This window comes from Amblyomma maculatum, chromosome 9, assembly GCF_055883805.1.
Source record: "Amblyomma maculatum isolate TAMU_Amacu chromosome 9, ASM5588380v1, whole genome shotgun sequence".
NCBI classification, from domain to species: Eukaryota; Metazoa; Arthropoda; class Arachnida; order Ixodida; family Ixodidae; genus Amblyomma; species Amblyomma maculatum.
In genome coordinates this window covers 13355310-13368029 of record NC_139352.1, presented here as the reverse complement: position 1 = coordinate 13368029, position 12720 = coordinate 13355310, and the positions used below count along the sequence as shown (strand labels likewise).

The window sequence follows — 12720 nt, the reverse complement described above, 5'->3', positions numbered from 1 at the left end:
ACATACGGCTTGGCTATAAGTTCCGGCGGTTGCTCTTGCACGTGAAATAAAACTTGCGGGTATCGCTGCAAAATTCCGCCTTTTCTCAGTTAACAAGTCAATCCTGTTTGGCTTCCGGTGGCAAGATGCCATGTAACAAGTGCATTTGGCGTTTTTTAATCATTTCCAGATTTTCCTGAGCGCCTTAATCTTGCAGCGGTCTTCGATCAAGGCAATCAGCATGTGTTCCATGCATTAGTATTTCTGCTCTTACACCATTCCATCAGCTTGAGCGGCGAACAGCCAGTACAGATCCTCTTCAGGGTGACACAGGCCAAAAGCGGCTAATTAGCCGAACAATCACCGCCTCCAGAGGCCGCATATACTTTCATACCACTATTTGTCCTACTAAACAGGACTGACATCATGTAAACTGTTTGCTGCTTTAAAGCTGACAATTGCCGTTAGCGCAGTTTCCTCTCCGCTACCCGTTCTTTATGACCAGAACCTTCACGCCGCATGCAAATATGTGTTGTGTAATTATTTGCGTCCGTGACACTCCATTATATATATATCAGTATGTGTCGCATGGCGTTGCTGCTAAACCACGGCTCGGCTGCAGATGAAAGTTTTCTCCAAATAAGCAAACACGCTTTGGCGGAGGCGTGTTGTCAACGTGGTTTTATGAAAACGAGAATCGACCGGGAAAGGTTGTATTCTTCCATGCCCTCATGCTTTTTCCGGGATATATTAGCACTAGACAGCGCCGCCGCATCCTGTTCATACATGCGTGACCTTTCATTTTGATGGAAAGCATTTCTGCTGTGTCGGTGTGTAGTAACGTGAAAAATCGGTCACGTCGCTGTTTGTGCTCAAAGTAAACACCAACAACGGCCGCAGCACCGAAAAACAGCTTTAACCTAGCGCTGCATCTTACCCAGGATAAGCACTGTAAAGATTTTTTTTCCTGTTTTGTTATCGTTGTGCTCTTTTCTATAGCCTTTTGTCCATCTTGTTGACATGATGAGAAACTGTACCGCTTCCGCACAAGCCTCTATACCCCATACACCTCCTTTTCCCGAGTGACAATGCCAGGTTAGTTTTAGACGAATAGTTGGCATATTCTGCCGTGCTTTCGACGTCGGTGCTATTCACAATAAGCGTAAGCAACATGATACACGCGGGGACAAAATGAAGTCAGGTAATGCATGCAGTAAAGCTTTAAGGCCCTCTCCCTACTGTCGGGTTTTATATATAAATGTGGCCGATATCGCCTCGCCGATGCCTTCACGATAAACATGTAGATTATGATGCCCAATTAGCCCCATAAAGTCTAATACAATTCCACAAAGACGTATGAAGTTGAAACACTTGCGTGCAGCATGTAAATCTCACGGAAGATCCGCTGCCTTAATTCACAGCTCCAGGAGAGAGGAGCGCTAGCTTTACTTTCACTGTCGCTGCTGCAAGCACCTATGACTGGAAGGGGAGGGGGGGGGGGGGGGTTATGAACGTTTTGATGTCACCAAGCTGGACGCATGTTATCTAAGGCACCTAGATGTTATTCTGCGGATTACTTTCGACCATCAAAGGAAACCAGCTCTTTACCGTGTCCTCACTTGGCAGAGTTCACAACTGCTGCGGCGATTTCCGCAACGATTTGGCCGAGGCTGTGAACCTTGACACTGTGGCTCAGCCTCCTAAAGCCAAAGGCTGCGTGGAATGTGTTTCACAGGCCAAGAAATTTTCCCCGGAAAGTTGTTTGTTCTTTCTTAATTTTATTTGTACACATTGCAGCACCTACTGCGACTATTGCAGGAGTGGGATTAAAAAACAGTACTTACTAAACTGGCAAGACACAAAAATAAAAGAACTTAATCGACATGTTTACACACATAGTGGATATAACATGGTACAGACGCTGTGAAATGAAAACAAAAATGAGGCAATACACAATAAGCACAACGCAATCATAATAAACAAAAATCATGTGTCATCGATGGCTGTTGAGAATGTACTCTATTTTCATATCGTAATGCTGCCCTATAACAACAACAGTATCTCCGGAGGTTGCAATTTCTTTCTATTAACGCTCTTTATATATGGTCAAAACATGTCCCTCTTTGGTCTTCTAAAACAATATTGACTGCTTGATGCGGACGGAGGACAAATTTTAAATGAGGCTGTGATGCGCATTGGAACACTGAGCCATTCGTATCAATATTTTCTAAATAGTATCCCACAATACTGACAGGTGCCTCACAAATAAAACAGATGTCTAGAGAGCTGGAGTTGGAATGACACTGATATAAAGGACTATAAAGGGTTGGAATGGTCTTCCCGAACGCATCGCTAACATATCTGACCCACTAAAATTCAAAAACGAATTGAGTGCCTTTTTGCAGTCAGAATAACTTTTTTATTTTATTGCGTTCACTGTGTGCAGGTTGATTTCGTCCAATGCCGCTAACTATTGTATAATGTCATAATCCTCGGTTTATTACTTCCCATGCATGCTCTAATACTTATTTGCAGTTCCAGTCCTGTATTACTGTTAACTTTTGTATTTTAAACTATGTACCATTGTTTCTTTTGATACACTGTAACCCCTCCCCCTCACACAATGTTCCATGTTTGGAACCTGTGAGGTATTTGTATAAATATAAATAAATATCTGCCTGGAATGGCTCGGTTACTGCCACGGGTATAGAACAAAATCAAAAAAACATATTTCAAGTGCTACCGATGCTTGCAGCTTGGAGCGACACATAATTGCATTGCTTATGAAAGCGCCGATTCTGAGTAATTTAAACTAACACGTAATTGTTACATAGCAACGTTGGCTCATTTCAGCTGTCGGAGGAGCCCAGTTTTAACATGCCATCAGAATTCTTTATGGCGAGTGGTGGTAGCAGAGGCTTTTCACCCATCAATAACTGCTGACATGACTTTCTGCCAGCAGCCGCCCCTTCGACGGGTCACAAAACGTAAGTGCAGATGCATTGTTGTCCGTTATGCTCTCTTCTCTGCTTCTAGCGTGCTTCTAGTTCGACTAGACATCCTAGCTTTCGGCCAGCTCACAGATATAATAAAAAAGGAATGGTAAAAAAAAAGTTAGGAAGAGAAAGGAGCGCACGAACGTAAAGAAATGAAAGATATACAGGGTGCGCACTGAGTGAAGATTGAAGACGTGATAGAAGCTGCAGTGTGAAGTGATTTAGAAGGGCCAAAATAAAATGACAACGTGATGGATGGGACGGGGAAAGTCGATAGCAAGAGAAGGCAAGCTGAGGAAGAGTACAAACTGGTGGAAGAGAAAACAAAATGACAGTGCGGTTTAGCTTAAAGGTAATGATGAATTACTGTGTGTTAACAAGGTTAGCCCCGGTTTAGAACGATTAATCTTTCCTTGTTATGATTTTACTTGATTTGAACTGGCTTAGCTCTGCTGATATTTGACGTGTATTCTGCCCAAGGTGATAGCAGAGACATGAAGGAAAGTTCTGCCTCAACCAAGCTGTATGAACCTGGCTGCATGGTCTAGGAGCAGCCTATCTGACTATTGGTTCCGAGGGCCCCGGTGGGTTCGATTCCCGTCCGAAATGAGCTGCTCAGTTGGCAGATCTGCCTGTCATTCGTGAAGTCACACCATCCGCCGACCAAACAGTGGCCGGCCATGTCGCCGTCAAATACCGCCTGCCAGAGGCGTCCACGTGAGGAGAACCGCACAGACAGGCAACGGCCTTTCGGCTGAGTGGTACTAGCTCACTGTAAAATTCGGCACATAATGATCTTACCAAACCAGCAATGTCACGCATAGTGAATTAGAGCATCGGTAAGGGCCCTCTGTGACACGCACCGAGTAGTTTACATTGCGTTTGGCGGCACGGTCCTCGCGTGCCTATCTAACCTGCCGATCGTGGGGCAGAAGAGACAGAGAGAGATGCCTCGATCGCCCCCGTGGCCGTCGACGACTCTCGCCGGCTACCGGGCCACCGGGGGACGCCGCGAGCACCTCCGCTGCTTGCGACGAGAGCGGAAGGACGCGGCCGTGCGTGACCTGGCCGCGTGCTCGGCATGACCGATGCTCCTCTCCCTTTCCTCTCTCTCTGTCTTCTAATATTCCTCGCACTCTCAACCACGAGCATCCGGTGGAGGTTGAGGAGCTGCTTGCACCTGCTGCCCCTTTATTATTACCGTTTTCACGTTGCGACACGCGTTGCAGCCCCTAGTTTCTGTTGGGCGTCCAACGCTGGTTCTCACGCTACAATGGGAGGTGAGTGCAGCAGAAGGGGGTGAACGAACAGAAGGGCACGTGCACAAGACAGATAGCGCTTTCTACAGTTTTGTTTTCCTAAAAGGGCGCTTCCCTGCCACAGCCAGCAGATATGGCGCACCAGTAGTCTGCGAAGACACCATGAGTTGGAGGCGGCTTGAAAGCAGCGAGCGAAAGAAAACAGTGCAGAAGATTGGAACATTAGTAGTAGCTATGGAAAGGAAGCATTATTGCAACTTTCTAACCAACCTGCATCGCTTAATAACGAAAGGGTATCAGCCTAGAAAATAAGAGAACATGCGAATCAAGAGTGTTTTTTTCTTTTTTTTTTCGTTTCGGCCATTTCATTCAAAGATCTCAATGAGAGAAAGCGTCTTACAACTTTCGTGTTACCGAGTGCTACTAAAAATGATATGCTTCGTCTTAAGAATAAACGTGACAGCGCCTTTAACCCCGCCTTTCTACTCTACGATGTTTTAAATCTTTCTTGTCTAAGTTACTTCAACTTGGACAATTATTTACGAGTTTAACGTCTCAAAATGACTCAGTCTATAAGAGATGCCTCAGTAGAAGGCTACTGAAATTTCGTCCACCCGAGGTTCTTTACCATGCACTGACATCGCTCAGCACACTGGCGCCTTACCGTTCACCTCCACCGAAAAGCGGCCGCTGAGGCCGGCACTTCATCCCTCCTCCTTGTGCACAGTATCGAGTTCCCTAACCACTGCACCAACGAGGCGGGGTAAATTGTGACAATTATTTCTGCTGTGACACCAGTAACACACGTTGCAAAGTCAAACGCACCACCACGCAATCACTTCTTCCTAATACGTTTGGTACCAACAACCTGTCCGATAGTTTGGCGGCATTGGAGAAGTTTCAGCGTGATGCGAAAATGTATGTTTGGCACATCCATGTGTTTCTTTCTTGCTGTATTATATTTATGTCAACGGAGACAATCAGAAAAACAGAAATGCCCATGACACAGGGGTTGCATGCCCGCCTGTAATGCAGAGAGCCTGAGTTCGAACTCCAATGATGAAAAATTTATTGCATTGAATTAGTGTTTCTCGCGACGCCTTTTTCTCAATTATGGGTTACGGTAATGGCGAAGCCTTTTACATCAAACTGTAGAGTAAAAATCCACCGTAGTAGTCCCTGGATTGTCACCCTCTCAGTATGTTCGAGCACAGATTTTATCATAGTCGTTACGGTTGACGCGCAATTATTGAAGCTAAAACTCTCAGGCCTCACCCAACCTTGTTCGGCGTATAAGAACACGCACGCTTGATCAGCCGTTAGGAATTCGGCCCCAGACCTGAAGCACCCGGATTCGAATTTAGCCACGACGGCCGCGTTCGGATCGGGGCGAAGCGCAAAAAAGGTACTCGCCTGCTCTGAGCGATGTTAGACCACGTGAAACGTCCCAAGTGGTCGAAACTGATCCGGCGCGCTCCGCTAGGGCATGCACGTTTCATCGCCTGAGTCGTTTTGGTACGTTCAACACCGTAAATCATACTGCACCATACACTACACACCATTACAATACCAACCATAGCGCACCATACACCGTAACCTACAAGGCTATAGTCCACCTATGCGACGCCACGAAAGTCCATGCATGCCATATACCATGCCATACCATTTTGTGGAACGTAGCGCAAAGAAGACAAGCACATAAAAGAAGAGAAACACACACGAGCGCATTCTCACAACTGAATTTTTATTGGAAACGCTGACAGAATATATACTGTGTGATAACAAAAAAAAAAAAAAATCATGAAAAGAAGACGGATTGACAAAAGATGTGGAAAAAGCAAGTCTGGAAAAATACACAAAACACGTGCAAAACTACATGACAACTGATTCAAGATAAGTAATCTGTGTTTGTTAAGTTAATTAATGCTTCGCTAACACAGCTGTCCCCTCCTTTCGTGACATGGTATGCCTCGATAATTTCTCTTGTGCGTTGAATACGCGCTGTGCCAAGCACGACAGTTTTATCGTGGAGTCGCATTTACATTTCGAGCAATGTTTAGGCAAATTATCTTGTGCTGTTAGGGTTAATGAATTCCTATGTTCAAAAAGACGGACAATAAGACCACGCCCAGTCTACCCTATGTAGTATTTTTCACAAGGGGAATTTTGAAAATTACCTGCGTTCTGCACTGTACATACCTATATTTATGGTTAACATACCAGCGGTGCTAATTTTTTAACGCATCTGCCTTTCTTCTAACCAAAGCGCATATACCAGATAATTTCGTGGGAGCTTACATCACTGTGCCTACATCATAGCGATTGGCGACATTTCGCAATAGTCACGGATCTCCGAAGAACGCTCAGGCCGAAATAATGAACTAAACGCCAGCCGTACCCACACGGACGCACATTTAATACATACATACATACATACACAGACGCTAACACGCAAACAAAAAATTAACCAAAAGCAACACAACCTAGAAATATGCTTCACACTCCGTTTTCCGTTTTCGAGCTTAGTTCGAAGCGGGCGACGCGTTTCGTGGATCCTGTCAATGGCGTCGGCGTCGAGGAGGCGTTCGGCTTGCAATGAGCTCGTCTTGTTGGCCGCATCGGACGACCTCCCGTTGAAGCGTGGGCTGAAGCAACGTTGGCGTTCGCGGCGGCGTTGAGGTGAACCCCCTGGGTGATGCAGGTGGACGGTGGTACGAGCTTTGGAGGTGCCCCCTGAACGTAGCAGGTGGCTGAGTAGTCACTCAATCCCCGGAACCGGTTTGAGAACGGCAGGGAGTCTATGATGCAGTGCCGTAGAACACGAGGACGCCGGTACAGTAGCCGGCGTTGCTCACTCCCAACCAAGTCGTCTCTCACCTCGCAGAGCCTCCGCTTCTCTGACTTCCACCTCCTTGCCTCTCCATATCGCGCCTTTTTATAACCACCGCGTTGATACACGTCAGCCTTATCGTCGTCTTCATCGTCTTCTGTTCACCAACCAGCGCTTGCCATGTCACCGACTACTTCTTCATCTTCTTAATCCATCGTTGGTCCACATAATCCTTTTCGCCGTCGTCGTCTTCTTTGCTTTCGCAAAAAGCCTCTCTATTTGGCCTCTTATATGTGACAGCAACCTATGTGTGAAACGGCGCACGTACGGCAGAACCACTGGTTTTCTTTTGGTGCTGCACAACTTATACCTTTTCGTGTCCTTTCCCTTCACCCACAGCAGAATTTTATTACATCATCTACTGGTTAACGGGAGCGGATAACCGGAATTACTCAATCTGTTGACTTAATCTAGAAAACGTTTACTAATTCAACGCTCGCAAAATTTAATTACAGCAGAGGGCAAACAAGTCGAAACAACTGCATTTTTCACTACATTGGAGTGTCCGGAGTGAAAATGAAGTAAGGGTTGAGAGGATCTAGAATGGTAACCCCAACAAACATGCTTATTCCCAAAATGAAGGGATAAATCGAGAAATTGAAGAAAATTATCATTGGGCAATTTAAAAGTAAAGTTCAAACCTTGACTAATTTATTTGAAGACTTTTAAAATATCAAGGACAGGGTGACTGAACCGATTGGAAGGGAGAAGAACTAAATAATCATCAGCGCAACGGAAAATGTTCAATGAAAGGCCATCTAGATTCTTTTGAACTGCTTTATTTATTTGGCCGAGAAAAATGTCTGACAACTGGCGCTACACGCGAGCCGATGCAGATCCCAGATTTTTGCAAGAATAAAGACCCCTTCCAACCAACAAAAGTTGACTTAATGTAAAATGAGATCAATTCCAAAAAATATTCAGCAGGAATGCCGCAAGCTTGATGAACGGTACTTCATCATTGAAGTCAGAGATGCACGACCTAACACTTTGCAAAAGGACGTTGTGGGGATGTGATAATAAATATTTCCCACAACTATGCTGAAAGCTCGCAGCTACCCCGTGTTGGATGTCCACAGATTCTGGACGATTCTGTCTGAATTAGGTATTAGGAATGGGTCATCGATTCTAAGACTGCAAGGCTCCTGAGCAGGAAACCTGAAATAACATATTGCCATGAAGCACGAACCATGTTTCCAACACAGTCACGCGGAACAGTAAGTCAGGCTTATGTGTTTTTACTGAGAAAAAAAAAAAGTCTAGACGTAATACCTTAGTCGCCTTAACTGCAGTTGAAAGACGGTCCAATTTCTTCGAGTAGTGATATCACTCTCTGCTTGACCTTAGCTGTTTTTACATAAACCTGGTGGAAATTCTTCTGTACGGCAATGCGGGCTTTTGGCAATAACATGTCAGCAGGGAGCACGACAAAGAAGCCCTCCTTATACGAAAGAAGCACTCTCATTTTCGAAGTCAGGAAAACCACCAAATCCCGGATTGGAGACTTACATCGGTCAAGGTCGCATGTCTTAGCTACAACGTCAACGCACTCCTGGACACAACGAGCACGCACATCATCCTGGGTCAGAGCAGATATTGACCTCGCTGAAGCCAGCTTGTCAAAGGAGTCAAAGCTGGTTGAAAGGCGTATTTCGGTGCAAGCTGTTGTGCCCTGAGGTGCTTCTCTGGCAATTGCTGATCCCCTTGTACGATGCCTTTTTTCTCCGGGGGGCGTTTTTTTCTTCTTGGAAGGAAGCCGAACCCTCTTCGAAGCACACATGAATTCCGCAGCTTGATCCGCAATCCGGTACCAGTCACGGTAGGAATGACTGAAGCCATTGTTTTTACACACCAAACGAAGGCAGTCCTTGTAGTGTCTGCCTTGTCGCCAGAATCGACAATGCGATTGACACGGCGGGAGTCAGTCGCATGACACGCACCAACTCGCTCAATCAGCATTCTTGTGCACACAATTACCATTACCATACCATACCATACCATTCCATACCATACCATACCATACCATACCATACCATACCATACCATACCATACCATACCATACCATACCATACCATACTAGATCATACCATAACCATACTATATCAAATAAAAGCATGTGGTTTCGTAATGAGGGGAGAAAACAACTATACAGCTGAGACAATTCCGGCACAAAGGCAGTCACCGGAGCTATTCAAAGTGGACCGAAGGTGGCTTAGTTTTGCTAACTTAATGACTTTTAATTGTCCAGTCGCGTTCCCTGCGCGGTGTAAGGGAAAGCTGACAAGGCAGCAACGGCACTGCACTCAGTAAACATGCATCAGGGGGTGACCTTGTCGGGCACGTACCCCTCGCAGGCCGAGTGCAGTGGCACTGAGCGTTTCTGTCGCCGCACGTTCGCAGCCCGAACCCCGCCCGCCGGGAACAGCACTGCCCCTTCCCGCCTACCCTCCCCCTTCCCACGGTTGTTTACTCCTCCTTGCTCGTCCTTCTTCGCGCCGTTATCGTCCTTTGACGGGCGTCTGTCGAGAGGCATATCTCTTTGGAATTTGGCTAGGGCTATTCCGGTGTACTCCTTGAAGCCCCCCCCCCCCCCACCCCCCTCATTTTGAATGATACGGATCTTTGTAACCTCTGCCGTCTCTCTCTCTCTCTCTCTCTCTCTCTCTCTGCGGTACATTCAAGGTGCATTTTTCGGAACGTGGTCTTGAGCCTCTTGGCTCTCGGCCAAGGTCTCGAACGGAATCGAGGTAGCTAGCCGTGTTCGCGGCCTGAAGGGTTGCGCGCCCCTCCATCCGAGTACGTGCTCGCCGCGAGCCTTGAACAAGAAGGTGAACTTGCGGTGGGAAAATGGGCCGCTAGGTGCTGCTTCGTTACATTGTCCAGGAATCTCCTTAATCACATATTCTAAAAAACCCTCTAAAATCTATTGTAAGCACTGCGAGTGATTCCTCTTTACATATTCATCACCATCGGTCATCTCGTCAGGAGAAAACGAAGAAGTGTGGATGAAGTGTGGCTAGCCCCAATTCTTGGCCGATACCCCTGTGTTGGCATGTGCCATCAATTTAGAGGAGAACAATAACTGCTGCTTCGGCTGGTCTGGCAAGAGAAAAGTGAACCTGCCGGGGCTTCCTCCTTTCTCACAATATCATCAGTAGCAAGAAAGCTACTTGTACACCACGTACTCTAAACCAGGGGCCTCAAACTCATGCACCTATGCGGGCCGCATTGGGAAAATTTCGGCCCTCTAAGGTGAAAATCATAAAATTCTCAACAACAACAATAAACATGAACAACAAGAACAATAAATGTAATGGTAATAAAAAATATTGACGAAAACGTCTCCTTCCGATACACTACCCCCATTTTTCGTCGAAAAAGAAGGTGACTCGTGCTTCCTTCTATAGCGAGTATGCACCTGCGTCACAGTGGCCTCCATTTTGTAGTGCATGTAATACGGCAAACGTCTGTGGGCATATTTGATCGTCCTATTGCCGCCTGCACTGCTGAAGTTGTGTTCTTCACCACAAAATGGCTTCTGTAACGTCACACGAGGATCCAGAGGGAGCTGGTGAAAGGCTACTACACTTAACACAGCAGTCATTTACAAAATTGCATACTTGGAGATGAAAAAGAGGGCGGGTTATCCGGCTCCTCGCTGTTGATGGCGTGCAAACAGCATCGTTTTTAAGAGTAGTACGCTTTGAAGCATATAGAGGAGCGTTTTTAAGTATCGCAACAGTGGCTGCACAACCCCCCGAGTGCCGAAAGCTTAGCTTCTCCTGGAGTGGGACCAGAAACGCAATCGTGGAGCATCTCCTCTTTAACGACTCTAACTTTATACAACACTTGTAGAAGTTGGCGCCTCTTTATCACTGCAGGAATAATTTCGGCCGGGGTGGTGCAGTGGTAAGACGCCCGACTACTGTGCCGGAGTTCCCGGGTTCGAACCCGACCACGGCGGCTGCGTTTCGATGGAGGCGAAACGAAGAGGCGTCGTGTGCTGTGCGATGTCAGCGCACGTTAAAGATCCCCAGGTGGTCGAAATTACTCCGTAGCCCTCCACTACGGCTCCTCTTTCTCTCTTTCCACTTTCATTCCCACCTTCCTCCCTTCCCTTACGGCGCGGTTCGGGTGTCCACAGAGCAAGTGTGACAGTTACTGCGCCTTTCCCTTCCTGTGAACCAATTTAACGAGTCCTCGAGCATGAGGATAAACTGTTGTGCTTTACAAGTACGTATTGTTTTGGACGTCACTTTTAATTGTGATGAAATTTAGGAATCTATTAAGATTTGTTTTTATGTAAAATTATCGATGGGGGTGGTGTAAACTTTGTACGCGAGCGAAATCACAGCACCGAGCTGGCATGATCGACTGTCATAGAACACCGATGAGATGAGTTACTGAGAGGGGTTAAACGTATTTAATTGCGAAGGTCCTGAGGAGGGATCTGCTGATACATTGATTGTTAAGGTGGAATCTTAGGATTGGAGAAGATTTCAGTGAAAACTTTTCGAGATAACTGTAGAATCTGCACTGAAGAAATGCGTAAGCCTCAGCGTTGCGATGTTGCCCGCAGTTTTGCAGCGCATGCCAATTTTTGCAGTGACACGCCACTTTGACAATTGTTGAGCGTTTCCAACACAGCAATACTCAGGCTTACGTATTTCTTCAGTGCAGATTCTGCTGTGTGCTCAAAATTTTTTAAAGTTCTTTTTTCAATGTTCTCGGAAAGCGTTTGCAGTGACTCGCCAACTTTTTCAGTGACGTCACACCCTATGTCGTCATAAGACATCGAGATAACAATTTTCACACTTTACGCCCACTGGGACACGTGACCGGAAGCTGAGAACCGATACCAGAGTTGGCTGGCGGCGATCATTACTCCAAATGACACACCTAATTGGCTGTAATTAGTTACCTAATTAAACCACATCAACCATTTTGTCATTTGCGCACCTTTCCTTGACGCTCTATTAGATGGTACCATTCATTTTTCGATATATCAACTAGTTCATCTTTTACAGCTCAGATAAGGTCACGTCCATGCGATACCCACCTACATAGCTATACAATGCTTATGCATTAATAAACATTCACCCAAAAAAATTATTGCGTATGAAGAGTTCCTAGAAACGCTGGGCATTCAGCACAAAAATTCTACACTAATTTCTTATTTATTCTTTCGTTGCATTTGTTGTGTGCTGCCATAGCTTGGCATTTATTTTATAATCCTCTGAAGCATTTAGTAGTGAGTTGAATGGCGCAATAGTATAATTGCTGTATTTTTGTTTTGTTCGTTATTTTGCATGTTTAATTTATTCGTCAGGGCAAATTACCTCATCAATGTTTTATGATGATGAGGCCCCATAATAACATTTTTGTAGCCACTAAATGCACTTTTAATCGTATGAGATATATATTTTTGTTCCTGGGTTGCAAATGTGTCTGACACACTTCGTGTTATAGTAGATGACTAGGCTTTTGTTTTGATGCAATCACGCATATGAAATATTTATCATTGTTTGTCCCGTGCTGATTTAGCTTGGGGTTATTTATCTATACTGTTCCATCCTTTGCACAGGGGGAGTGGCG

General features: G+C 45.7%; 1 protein-coding gene across 1 annotated transcript in view; it reads right to left on the bottom strand.

The window, feature by feature from the left end:
- LOC146178359 (immunomodulatory peroxidase-like) overlaps positions 1-12720 on the bottom strand; it is a 97072-nt gene that overhangs the window by 54283 nt on the left and 30069 nt on the right. The gene's annotated exons all lie outside the window — the stretch shown is intronic.